Source organism: Pinus tabuliformis, chromosome 2_2 (genome assembly GCF_031772625.1).
Source record: "Pinus tabuliformis cultivar Carrire ecotype Pingquan chromosome 2_2, CPIR1, whole genome shotgun sequence".
NCBI classification, from domain to species: Eukaryota; Viridiplantae; Streptophyta; class Pinopsida; order Pinales; family Pinaceae; genus Pinus; species Pinus tabuliformis.
The window spans coordinates 1,028,636,384-1,028,651,583 of NC_142300.1; positions in this window are offsets into that span (position 1 = coordinate 1,028,636,384).

Below are 15,200 nucleotides of genomic sequence, written 5' to 3' on the forward strand. Positions count from 1 at the left end.
TTGATGCCCTTTCCTTTTCCCTTTTGGAAAAAATTGGTGGCAACTGTTTCCTACTGCTCCACGAGTTGTTATAACTTCTTTTCCTTTCTTTTTTCTGTTCTTTTATTAATCTATCCAAAATCTTTAAAATAATAAATAACAATATTTGTTCTAGCTATTTTTAAGTCCAATAATTTAATAGTAACAAAAAGACATAAATGCAATTTAAACTTGTGAAAATAACTCATGATATCTTGATGTATATTACAACTACATTCCAGAAAAATTTAAAAATTAATAATACCACGTGCACAAATACAGATTGGAATCACACATCCCATCCTCATAATAATAATTTCATTGTTATGAAAAGAAAGTCCCATGAAATGAAGGTAAATAGTGTACACCTTACAAATTAATAATGTACTGACGTGGTAATGCTTAGCATGTCCTGAATTGAAATAACCTTCAGGTTGTCAACACCGCGATCTGCAAATCCATTGATGTGTGGCGCTCCCAGAGGTTTTTTTGTCTACAGAAGTACAGCGAGGAGATGCGATTTCCGCTTCTGATGCCATGTGGAGTGCTTCATCTTTTTCGTTAATGCTGATAACCAGGGTCTGATTATATCTATATATATAATTTTAATGGAAAATTTACAATGTTTTTAATTAAATTAAAAAAAAGACATAATTATTATTAAGGTAAATGTCAATTTTCTATTCTAATTATTAATATATTAGGTGGATATTGTATTGATTGTGTCCAGAAGCATTTTACAATAAAGTATAGAGAAATGATTATCCATAATGTTACATTTATAAATAATAAAAATAATGTTTACATTAAAAAAATAAAAAATATTAATTTAAAAAATAGTGTTTGATGTATATTAAATTTTATTTTTTGAAAAATAAAATAAACATTTAGATAAATTTCTTTTTTACAATTGATCCATTAATTGAGCTAATTTAATATTAAGTAAACAACTAATGAAGTTATTATTTTAAACAATGATTTCAATTCTATGACATTGCTTTAACTAATAGAAAAAAAACCTAAAAACTTAATTAACATTTTGTTGGGTGCTTTTTAGAAATCTAAATGGATGATTTGTTGTCAAAGGTTCTTATCTACTGTCATACATTTACAATAAAATACTAGATTTTGATCTCCTAAATGACTATTAGGATAAACTAAAAACATTAATTCTAACTTTTTATCATGCACAAAATCTCCATAAAGGAAAATATTATAGACAAAATAAATTCATCTTAATTAAAAAAAAAAAAATTAATCTCTCTCATCATCATCATCATCATCATCATCATCATCATCATCATCATCATCATCATCATCATCATCATCATCATCATCATCATCATCATCATCATCATCATCATCATCATCATCATCATCATCATCATCATCATCAAACCATAAAAAAAATATATATTTCTCTTCGTAACCAATAAATCCCAGCAGAAAAGCCTTCATGAATCTTTGCTGACATAAACACCTCATAAGAGGGAGAGATGACATAAACACCTCATAAGAGGGAGAGATAATGATAGCCTTCATGAATCTTTGCTGACAAAACTAAAAAAAAATCGCGTTAAACACCTCATAAGAGGGAGAGATAATGATATCAATATTTACCATGTAGAAATTATGAAAATCAAAGCATATTCATCTTAATTAAAAAAAAAAAATTAATCTCATCATCATCATCATCATCATCATCATCATCATCATCATCATCATCATCATCATCATCATCATCATCATCATCATCATCATCATCATCATCATCATCATCATCATCATCATCATCATCATCATCATCATCATCATCATCATCATCATCATCAAACTATAAAAAAAAAAATATATTTCTCTTCGTAACCAATAAATCCCAGCAGAAAAGCCTTCATGAATCTTTGCTGACATAAACACCTCATAAGAGGGAGAGATGACATAAACACCTCATAAGAGGGAGAGATAATGATAGCCTTCATGAATCTTTGCTGACAAAATTAAAAAAAAATCGCGTTAAACACCTCATAAGAGGGAGAGATAATGATATCAATATTTACCATGTAGAAATTATGAAAATCAAAGCATTTATCTTAAAAGCCTTTATGAATCTTTGAGGACAAAACTCAAAACTTTTTTATACAAAATAAAAATTCATAGAATTTCGCGTTAAACACCTTATAAGAGGGAGAGATAATAATATCAATATTTACCAATATTTACCATGTAGAAATAATGAAAATTGAAGCATTTATCTTAGTACCGGAAGTTTAGAAGCTCTTCCATTTAACATTAAGAAGGGTGTCCATAAACATAGAAGTAGAGCCCCAAGGTGTCCATAAACTTGGGAGAGTCTAGTTGTATTTATTATTAAAAGTGAGAATAGGATAATTGTGACCAGCTCTATTTTAGTCAAACTATATAAAATAATTTAGTAAAAAAAAATGAATTTATAGGTAAGAAAAATTTATACTCAAATTATATATTATAGAAAATCAATTTATAATTAAAAAATTATTAAATATAGAAATATTAAAATGAGTTTCCTATATTATTGTATAATAAAACCAAATTTTTATATTATTACATAAATGAAAAGAAAATGACCTCGCTAAAAAATTAATCATTCAAATATACTTAACAAAAATGGTTAAACAATGCTTTTAAAATAAAAGTGATTAACATAAAACTGTAATACATGTGATTAACATAAAATTTTAATGCACAATTTGATAAGTTTGAATATCCCTCTCACATCTCTTTTTGACATAAACATAAATAAGTAAGAATTTTATCATAAGAAAACAAAATTAAATAACTTGATTATATGTTGATTTTGATTATATGTATGAAATATCCCAAAAAGTAGTGGTGTTCACGTTTCAAATGAATGTTATATGACAAATTAATATGGTCAACCATGGTCCCAAGTTGCACTATGAAAAAGGTTGTGAAAAATATTGTGTTAACATGAAAATCATCCATGGTCAATGGTTGTCAACCATATTTATTTCAGCGTTTATAATATTTATCTTAAGGTTTATATACTTTGGGTTCATAATATTGAACCCTTGGGTTTATAATATCAATCTCTTGGGTTTATTAATCTAAGGGTTCATATTCCTAGGGTATAATATTATTCATAGGGTTTTATTAATGCTAGGGTTTAATATAAATCCCTTAGGGTTTATAATCATGGTCAACCATGGTCCAACATCACATAGTGACAAAGATTGCCTCATTATGAAAATCAACCATGTTCAACCATTGTCAACCATGGTCAACCATAATCCAATGCTACATTGTGACCAAGATTGTCTCGAAATGAAAATCAACTATCTTCAACCATATTTTATTCATGGTAAACAAAGGTCAACCATGGTCAACCATGTTCACTAATGGTAAACCAAGGTCAACCATGGTCAAATGTTGCATTGTGACAAAAATTGTCTCAATATGAAAATCAATCATGTTGAAACATGGTCAATCAATGTTAGTATAAAAATCAACTATGGTCAATCATTGTCCAACATCACATTGTGATAAAGATTGTCTCAATAGGAAAATCAACCATAGCCAACCATGGTCAACCATGGTCCATTATCGTAATGCTACATTACATTGTAATTTATTCAATGTCACATTGTTGCATCACAAAACTTGGATTTACCACAATGTTTATAGTGTTAGAGTCTTTTAATATTTAGTTTATAAGATTAATCCTTGGGTTAAAAAGTATTCCCTCTAGTTTATAATCCATTGAGTTTATAATATTAATCCCTTAGATTTATCAATTTTTTGGATTTATAATATTAATCTCTTGGGTTTATAATATTAATCTTAGGGTTTATACTCCTCGGGTTTAATATAAATGCTAAAGTCTAATGTTATTGCCATGGGTTTATAATCCCTGGGATTTTCAATACTAACCCAATGGGTTTATTAATCCCTTGGAATTATAATATTCATCCTAGAATTTCTAATATTATAATAATCTTAAAGCTTCACATTAATCTCTTTAATTTATAAACCCTTAACATATAATAATAATCTATTTAATTTATTAATAATTACTAATTACTAATGCATTTAATCTATTAATAACTATTATAATTTTTAATTTTTAATATAAATACTTATATTATTTTTAATTATTATTATTATTTATATTATTTATTAATAATAGATTTATTAATGTTAATATTAATAAATAAATAATAATATTTTTAATTATTATTTATATTTATATTATATATTAATAACAGATTTATTAATGTTAATATTAATAAATAAATAATATAAATGTGATTGATATAAAAATTTTATGTCGAATATATTTATTAATGGTCTTATGCTAATAATATACCAACCTACATCATCACCGTTTGGGAATCCTATGCTCAGATAACCTTAGAAATGTCAACCTGCCCCATCCTCGAATCCATGGGTACGTGGAACTCCGATTTTTAAAATGAACTAAATTTCAATGTTACATTCACAATTTAGTTTATGCAAGACTAAAGGCTTGCAAATATGAACGCTCATCTTATTATATTTATTTCCAGAATTGTTAGGAAGCCTTAGTATTGCATGAGGCTTTGAATTAAGTGATCTTTGATGTCGATATTGAATTATATATAATTGCAACCACGTAGATTTCCAACTTGTCACGGACTGAAATCAGTATTTTGTATTATTGTTAGCTAGAAGATACCATTTCCACTTCCGCCGCCATGGGGAGCTGCAATAATAATGATAATGACTATATGATAACATAATGATATTCAATTAAGAAAATTGGGCGTTAAAAGTAACACAGCTGTTATAAAAATCGTGTGCTGTGAGCACAAACATGCAATCCTTCATTTTCCCATTTCGGTTGTTTGTTTCCCTTCGCTTTGATTGAATTTCATATTCATTTGGAGTAGGGAAGAAGCATCGAATTTGAATGAAGATGGCAAAGGGTGTAGCATTGCTTTTTATATTTATGATTATTGTTGCAACCACCATGACCACGCTAGTATTCGCAGAGGGTAGGGGTGTTGGAAAACATTAATTCCAACCACCTGCCATTAATGCAGTTGCAAGATTGTTTTGGAGGATTTGGTAGATGCATTGAGAAATGGATAGCTTCCTGGAGAAGCCACCGCTCCATCGACTCTAGAAAGTTCTCTGCTATGTATAAAAACCACTTCAGTAATCAAATGAAGACAATTTTGTGTTTAGTGTATGATCTCTGATTTGGTATCAGAGCGAGGTGAGGTTGAGTGCTGCAAGGTTCTTCTGAGAGGGTGCGTTCCAGAGAGGCTGGAGGTGTGAGAAGAACGAGCTGTGGCGCAGCGGAAGCGTGGAGGGCAACTGTGCATAAGTTTGTGCTGGTGCGGTGAGGGAAAACTAAACTCTCACCAGTTGCTTGATGTTATCAGTCCATAATTTTTTTGGCTTATGGTGTTGTGTATCGTGGTTAAGATTCTGTCATTTTGACTAAAGCATCACTTTGTCTTTTTTTTTTATATATAGTTTGTGTTGTGTTAAGTTCTGAAGAAAGCATTTCGCTGAGGTGGCGGTGTAAATCGATTTGGAGAAGGGTCTAGTTGTACACCTGACATGTGTTTTTTTTTTTATACGTGCTGTTGTAACTCTGAAGCAGTGTGTAACAAAATTTTATCTTTAGAGATGAAGGCCGATGGGCCTCAATTTTGAAAGCATGTTCTTGTAGTTTTCTACACAATTGTCAAAATGTTGTCGATGAAATATTGAATGTGCTTATGCTCTGTTGGTCGAACGACTTACTTTCACACGAAATAGAGTCGATTTTTCAATGTTTGATACTTCTTCTAAAATATTGAACCGCCTTTGACAGAATGTTGTTAGAAATCTATTAACATGTTTTGTAAAAAAAAAAAAAAAAAAAGAGGAAAAGAAGAAAAAGATAGCCATATATTGGATAAAATTTTATGATTTATTCTTGAGAGTTTATATTTGTGAAAAATTTGGTGCTTGGTACTAGAGGATTGATAAGCTTATTGAAAATGGCTAATGTATTGACAGAATCTTATTTATTTTAATCTAAAAAGTTAAATGGTGAAAATTATGCAAATTGGAACTTTAAGTTGCAAACTTTGATGGAAGGCAACAATACATGGGTGATTGTGTTTGAAGCTAAAGTTAAGCCAGTGTCCCCTCGAGCCACAGATGTTGCAATTCAAGATTGGGAGCGATGGGAAAACAAAGAAAAGGTGATTTTGCGGATGACGGTTAAGGACAACATTATTCCACACATTAGAGAGTGCAAAACATCCAAGGAGACGTGTGACACTCTCAAAAATTTCTATGAGATGAAGACTACAAATCGAATATTGTATTTAAAGAGTAAGATTCCTTCAATTAATATGGAAGAAAATGAAAGTGTTAGTGATTTTATTTCTAGAATTAAAGATCTAAAGGATAAATTAGGTGACATTGGTGAATCGGTATCTAGTACAGACTTGGTTACTGTGACATTAAATGGAATGCTTGATGAATATCAAATGTTTATAACTGGTGTTTCAGCTAGAGAGAAGGCTCCTACTTTTTATGAGTTGGTAGGTATACTTATGCAGGAAGAAGAGCAGAGAAGAAGCCTAAAACAAAAATCTCCCAATTCAGATTTGGCATTGATGGCCAAAGGGAAGCAGTCATTCAAAGGCAAATAGTGGGAGAAAAATAAAGGAAAAAAGCAACAGGTAAAATCATTTCACGGTACCCCTTTACCAAGGATAAATTCCAAATCAAGTAGAGATGTTGTGTGTTATTACTGTAGAAAACCTGGTCATTTTGCTAATAATTTCATGAAAATGAGGTCTGATCAATTTAAACAAAGAAGGCATTGAGGAAATTATGTTGATAGAGATGAAGCAATTAGTCAAGATGTTAACAATCTTAAATTGTTTGTGTCTAATGCTACTTTATCAGTAGAAATTGATGATGATAATGCCTGGTTTATAGATTCTGGTGCATCAATCCATATGTCATGCAAAAGATATTGGTTTGATACTTATCATAAGATCAATAATGGTGGACACATCTATTTAGGAGATAATAGATCACATGAAATTAAAGGATATGGTAATATAAGTGTTACGATGCCTAATGGACAAGAAAAACAAATTCAAAATGTGGTGTATGTTCCAGGATTAAAGAAGAACTTAATTTCAGTGTCTACTATCACAGATCAACATTTAAAAGTTGAATTTGTGAAATCACAATGTTTGGTAAAGGATGTGAAGGACAACTACAAGGTTGTTGCAAAAGGAATGAGAGTTGGAGGCTTATACCAGTTGGATGTAATGAAGAATGGTCATCAAGCTTTGGCATCAACAAGCATGTCAACTATAGAGATTTTGCATCAAAGGTATGAACACTCATATCATAATGACCTAATGTTACTATAAAAGAAATTGATGGTAGAAGGTATTACAATTATAAAGGGTGAACACTTTGAATGTGAAGGTTATGCACTAAGAAAACAACATACGGAAGAATTTCCTATGAATAAAAATAGAAGAAAACATGAAATAATTGAACTAGTGCATACTGATGTATGTGGTCCAATGCAAACTAAGTCACTTGGTGCAGCATACTACTTTCTTATATTTATTGATGATAGCACTAGATACACGTGGGTATAATTTATAAGAAACAAAAGTGGCGTGTTTGTATACTTTAAGGAATTCAAGAATATGGTTGAAAAGAAAACATGAAAGAGCATTAAAATTCTCTGATCAGATAAAGGTGGTGAATACACTTCAGGAGCTTTTATCAAATATTGCAATCAAAATGGAATTATGCAGTGATTTATAGTACCACATGCACTTCAAAAAAATGGAGTATCCGAAAGAAAGAATAGAACATTAGTTGAATGTGCTCGAAGTATGTTAAAAAGTAAAGGACTTTCTAATATTTTTTGGGCTGAGACCATTAATACATATGTATGTCTTAAAAATAGAAGTCCTACTAAGTATCTTGAGCACAAAACACCATTTGAAGCAATTTTATAGTTTTAAACCTAAAATTAGTCATTTAAGGATATTTGGATGCAAGGCCTTTGCTCATATTCCTAAAGAGGATAGGAGAAAGTTAGATGCCAAAGCCATCAAATGTATTTTTATTGGATATTGCACTGATAAAAAAGCATATAAAATGTATGATCCAAATACTCACAAGGTCTTTGCAAGTAGAGACGTTATATTTCATGAGCATGTAGATAAACAAATGAAAGAAGATGAACATAATACATGGCAGTCTTCTTATGAAAGATTTAAGGAAGAAGAAGAAGTTGTGGAATCAACTCAAGAACAAGAACACATGGACATTCCAAAAGACACATCAAGGAATCAAAGTCCACAAAGAAGTGATAAAGGCACTCCATAGAGAAGAAAAGGAGAAAGTACTCCACAAAGTAATGAAACTCTAAGAAGGTCAACACAACAGATTCAAGCCCCCATCAGGTATAAATATTATGCTTTAATGTATCAAGTAATCACTGCTTTTGAGCCCTTAAATTATGAACAAGCCAAAAATCATAAAGAATGGATGGAAGCTATGAAAGAAGAATATGATTTTATAATGAAAAATGAAACTTGGGAATTAACAGAACTACCAGAAAATAAAGTCCCTACAGGATCAAAATGGTTGTACAAGACAAAATTTAATGCAGATGGTAGCATAGACAAGTATAAGGCAAGATTCGTTGCAAAATGTTATTCACAAAAAGAAGGAATAGATTATGAAGATATAACTTTGATCTAGTTGAAGAAATGAATACAATCAGAATAATGGTAGCATTGGCAACTAAATATGATTGGAAGCTACATCAATTAGATGTAAAGTCAACTTTTCTAAATGGTGACTTAAAAGAAGAGATTTATCTTGTTCAACCAGAAGGATTTGTAAAAAAGGGTCAAAAACATCTTGTATGCAAGTTAAAAAATGCCTTATATGGACTAAAACAGACCCCAAGATATTGGTATGAGAAAACTCACAAATTCTTCTTTCAACAAGGATTTAAAAGGAGTAAAAATGATCCTAATTTCTATGTCAAGACAGACAGAAATGGGGATATAGTATTACTTTCTATATATGTTGATAATCTAATAATAATGGACAGTGTTGATAAATTAATTACAGATATAATAATGAAGTTATCACAAGAATTTGAGATGAAATATCTTGGTGAGATGCACTATTGTCTAGGTCTTGAAGTATGGAGAAATGATGGAAGAACCTTAATCACACAAAGCAAATATACAAATGAAGTACTAAAGAGATTTCATGTGAATGGATGTAAAGCAGTGAATACTCCATTGGAACAAAATATCAAATTAAGAAGTGATGATGGAACAAAAGAGCTGAATGGAACATTGTATCGACAATTAGTGGGAACTCTGAATTATCTCACTACCACTAGACCAGACATTGCTTATGCAGTAAGCATACTTAGTCAATTCATGGCTAAGCCTCATGAAATCCATTGGATAGTTGCATAAAGGGTCCTTCGATACTTAAAGGGAACTATCAATTTTGGTATTGAATATACTAATGCTTGTAATGTTGAATTGACAGGTCATTTTGATTCTGAGTAGGCTGGAAATCTAGATGACAGGAAATCCACCACTAGATATGTCTTCAACATAGGATCGGGAGCTATATCATGAGCAGTAAGAAAAAGGCAACAGTTTCCTTGTCATCAACTGAAGCAGAATATAAAGCAGTATGTCGTGGCACCTGTGAAGCTATATGGCTCAGAAGAATACTTGAAGATGTTGGTGAAGGTCAACAAGACCAACAGCGATTAGATGTGACAATGAAAGCACCATCAAACTGGGGAACTACCCTGTATGTCATGCAAGGTCAAAACATATAGACACACAATATCATTTTGTAAGAGAAAAGGTCCAATCAAAAGAAATTTCTTTAATATAGTGTAATACAAATGAGAATGTAGCTGGCATATTCACTTAGCCTCTCAGGAAAGAAAAATTTGAGTTTTGTAGAAATAAGTTATGTGTTGTAGAAAATCAAGACTATAATGTAAGCCTAGCTGAGACTTAGACCAGCAAGCATAACAATTAAGAGTATGTTTACAGTGTCTTATATATTGCGCTATAGTATATTTGTCATATGGTTGGAATTAAGGGGAGTGTTGGAAGACATTAATTCCAACCACCCGCCATTAATGTGGTTGCTAGACTGTTCTGGAGGATTCAGCACACGCATTGAGAAATAGATAGCTTCCTAGAGAAGCCACCGCTCCAACGACTCCAGAAAGTTCTATGCTATGTGTAAAAACCGCTTCAGTAATCAAACGAAGATAGTTTTGTGTTTAGTGTATGATCTCTGATTGGGGGATCGTGTGGTGGAGGATCATCATGTCCTTTAGATGCATTGAAATGGGTAGCCTGTGTTGATTTGTTGCAGGGCTTGGTGCATGTAGTCATTGGAGACCCTGTTGTGAACCAGTGCTGCCCATTGATAGAAGGCATTGCGGCGTTGGAGGCAGCGTTGTGCTTATGCACAACTATCCACCTCAAGCTACTCGATGTCAATGTCATCCTTCCACTGGATTTGGAGCTTTTTGTTGAATGTGGCCTTACCCCTCCACCCGGATTCACATGCCCTCCTCTTTAACTAGGAAGTTGAAATGCATGGCAGGTCATCTCTCAGTCGAATATTTGTTTCATGTTCCGTTTCCTTTGGTTTAGTCTCGAAGGCGTGAAAGAAATATGTGATTATGGATTGGGCGCAGGTGAAATGTTGTGACAATAACGTGACCGATGTTTACGTATATTCTACTTTGGCTCATGCACTAAATAGAATATGCACGACAGTCCACTGTGTTTCGTTATAATAAAGGGGACCAATGATTTACTTGGTAGCATTGTGAATAATATTATTCTCAGATGATAGCTTTGATTTTGCTCTGTGGTCAGATTGCGATATCACTTAACACGATTCTAAAATTAATCTTTATCTATTTATTTTTCTGGGGACTGTTGGGAATTTTATATTTAATTACAAAACAAAAAGGAACAGAGGATAATACTCTGTTTTACCACAGGATAAAAAAAAAAATGTTTGCTAAAGACAGAGTTTCAACAACAGAAAAAAAACTTCTATTTATTAACAGGAAACTAACTGTTACATAAATCATCTTCCTCACACAGAGGGATTTCACAACTGCTGTTACAAAACCATCTTCCTCACACAGAGGGATTTCGCAACTACTGTTATTAAAGCATCTTCCTCTTAATAGAGGGATTACAACCAGGGAATGCTTCAGTTCCACACATAAATTTACTCTATCTCTGCTTTGAAATTTTACACTGTTGTGTGTAAAATTTCTTACATCCACTGCTGTAACAAAAAACTTACATTTATGCTTCTACTATTACCCTTTGCATATTCAACGACCAAAAACTTTCTCTGCACCGCTGTGCATTCCCATTACGTTGCTATTCTACGTTGCTGCATATTACATTTTCATGTTCAACGACAAAGAGAACATTCACACTACTGTGTGTAAAAATACACTTCTTACATTCGCTCTGTTGCAAGTTCCCTTTCGTTCTCTCAGCGAACAACTACAAAGACTTCACATTGTTGCGTATTCTTTGCATTACATCCACACTGCTGTGTGTATGACTTCTTCTTTCGCACTGCGGTAAGTTTCACATTACAGTTAATTTTCAATAAAAACAAAACACATTACATATGCACTGCTGCACATTACATTTCCATTACAAACTCTGCACTGTTGTGCGTTAAAATTTCTCACACTTGCTATCGCACTGCGGTGCCTACCTTACATTTCATGCTCTCAACGAACAACACAAAACATAACAACACATACTCCTATGCTATACTCTCGTAATTAATAGAATTAAAAGCTTACCTACATTTACCACCTCCGTAGTAAATTTCATTAAATTACCTTGCTGACAAAGCCGACGGTCAACAGGAATTCACTTCACGTCAAGTTCATGAATTACTCCATGGTGCAGGTCTGTACTTTAAATCATGATATCAATCGGACGACTGAGATTGGTTTGAGGAAGGTGCGATCTGCGATTTGCGATCGGGTCGCATCGCAACATCGCAATCGGCAGAAATCAAGAGAACCTGACAGAAACAGTAGGCAGGGATGCGATTTGCGATTTGATCGCATCGCGAAATCGCAATCGGCGCAAAGCAGGGGTTCAACAGGTTAATGTGCGATAGCGATCTGCGATTTGATCGCATCGCACAATCGCATCGCAAATGAAGAAAATAGAAATTGCGGGGAACTCCAATGGCGGTTTTGCTGAAATGTTCGCGGTCCCTGTTCAACTGTCGCTGCAGTTGAAATTACATTCCAACACTCCCCTTTAATTTCAACTGCTGGGTTATCAGTCATACCCAAACATTTCCTCAGAAACTCAAAACTTTTTTGCCTATTCGTATCAACTTTCCTTTCATCGCTTTCACTGTTGTGCTCAAGGCACTCCAATCATGTAATATCCTCTTTCTCTCTGCCTCAGGCAAGATTTCCAATCTTTACATCTCCAAGCTATCCTGCAACCTTTTCTTCTCTGCTCTTATGGTAGATTTAATTCCATATCTCTCCCTTATAAGAAGATGTTCATCAAAGAATGACTGTTAATATAGTTCAACAATAATGATCAAGAATTATAGGCTCCCCCTAGTTGTATGCATCATCTCCTTTTGGCAGAGTCTTCTAAAAAAAGAAGCTTAAATTGGCTGGAGAGCTCAAAAGACTTTTGGACTGTATTTCCTTCCTTCTCCATACTTGTTTAACTTTCTTCCTTTTCATGGTTCTAGCTTCTATAAGAACCCATGTTAAGTTACAATCACGTGCCATATGACCAATGTTATGACACTTGAAGCATTCTGCATTGTTCATGAATAAGATTTCATGATTTCTTCCTGTAAAATTGTTTCTTGGAGGTTGTCGGAGACTATAACGTCTATTTCTATGAGATGCTTTACAGTCTTTTTCCATATGACCAAAGTTTGAACAAGAATAAAAATAACCAAAAAATGAACTTTGGTACCTGGGAGATGGAGGTTTCCTTGATGTACTTCTGAAGCCTTTCTGACTTAAGATCCTTTGATGATAACCATTGCCTCTTGCCTCTTTGACATCATCTACATTTCTTTTTGGAGTTGGATTTCTACTTGGAGCAAGATCTCTTCTTGGAATAGGATTTCTTCTATTGTAGCCTTGATTTTTCTCCTTGTCTTTGCTGGAACTAGGAGCATCACCATTTCTTTCTGGCTTCTTCACATCTCTTTTGCTTAAACCATTTTCATTCTTTTTTGAGGATTCACCTGCATACCTAAGTCCTGATTTATTAGATGGACATCTGTGATAGCTGAGCATGTCATCCAAGGCTTGAGAGCTCTTCAAGATTTTTTTCATCCCTTCAATCTCTTTTCTGGGAGGACAATCTCTTCTTCCAATCTTTCACACTCATTATTCTTCTTTGCAAGTTGTTCCTTAGTTTCTTCCTTGCTATGAGTAGCTTCAGTTGCTACTATTTTAAGGGAGATGATATCTGACTTCATATTGAAGATTTCTTTATTCTTTTCTTGACTTCTCTCCATTTTCTTCTCAGCTTCTTGTGCCTGTTTCCTGGCTTCTTGTAATTGAGACTTAAGGGAGGATACCTCTACCTTGTACTGACGAATCTCTTCTTCAAGTTTGTTCACGCTCTTGTGCCTTTGTTGAAGTTGACTTGGCAAGGTATTTTCCTGCTTCTTTGTTTTATTCAATTGATTTGTCATGGATATGACTTCTTCAAGATGCTTCCTTTTGCTTTGATGAAATTCCTTCTTAAGCTTGGCAAGCTCTTCATCCCTTTCTTGTACTTGAAGCTTGATGAGGTCAACTTTCTTCCCTGTTTGATCTTGGCTACCAACGACAGCTATCTTCTTAAGTGCCTTATTTTCCTTTTTCAAATTGTTAATCTCTTCCATGGCAGTCATAAGTTGAGCGAGGAGTTCTTCTACAAAGTCCTTTTCATTCTTTTCATCTTCTAGGTCTGCTTTAGCCTTGATGTCATCATTCTTATTTTTAGCTTCTATGAAGGATTCAGGATCTCCTTCTTGATTGATGGTCATGGTCAGTGTTCCTTTTGAGTGAAGGTCATGAATTTTGTCCCATATATCCTTTGCTGATGAATGTTTTCCAAGATTCTTCTTTACAGAATCAGGTAGCCAATTCAAGATTGTCTTTGCTGCTTTTGTATTGTACTTCCCATATATAAAAGTTCCCATTGAACCTTGGAGCCTCAAATAGAATTATTTCAAAATGATTATCTTCTATTTTAGTAGTAGAGGGAGACACATCCTTAGGAGGTTTGGAGACTTTCTTTCTTGACATCACCATTTGACTATGTATCTAAAATAACTAACTGTCTTCAACAGTAACACAGAAAACTAGCTTGAGAAATACCTTGGATATTTTCTTGACTGATTCTTCACTCTGCTGGAGAAGCTGCTGCAGCAAGAAATCCTTCCTTCAGCTTCTTTGACCCCTTCAAAGAGCCTGGACAAGCTCTGATACCATGTTGGGAATTTTCTGTTTAATTCCAAAACAAAAAGGAACAGAGGATAATACTTTGTTTTACCACAAGATCAAAAAAAAAATGTTTGCTGAAGACAGAGTTTCAGCAACACAAAAAAAACTTCTATTCATTAATAGGAAACCAACTGTTACATAAATCATCTTCCTCACATAGAGGGATTTCATAACTGCTGTTACAAAAGCATCTTCCTCACACAGAGGGATTTCACAACTGCTGTTACAAAAGCATCTTCCTCTTAACAGAGGGATTACAACCAGGGAACGCTTCAGTTCCACACAAATAAATTTACTCTGTCTCTGCTTTGAAATTTTACACTGTTGTGTGTAAAATTTCTTACATTCACTGCTGTAACAAAAAACTTACATTTACGCTTCTGCATATTACCCTTTGCATATTCAACAACCAAAAACTTTCTCTGCACTGTTGTGCATTCCCATTACATTGCTATTCTACGCTGTTGCGTATTACATTTCATGTTCAACAACAAACAGAACATTCACACTGCTGTGTGTAAAAATAAACTTCTTACATTTGCTCTGCTGCAAGTTCCCTTTCGTT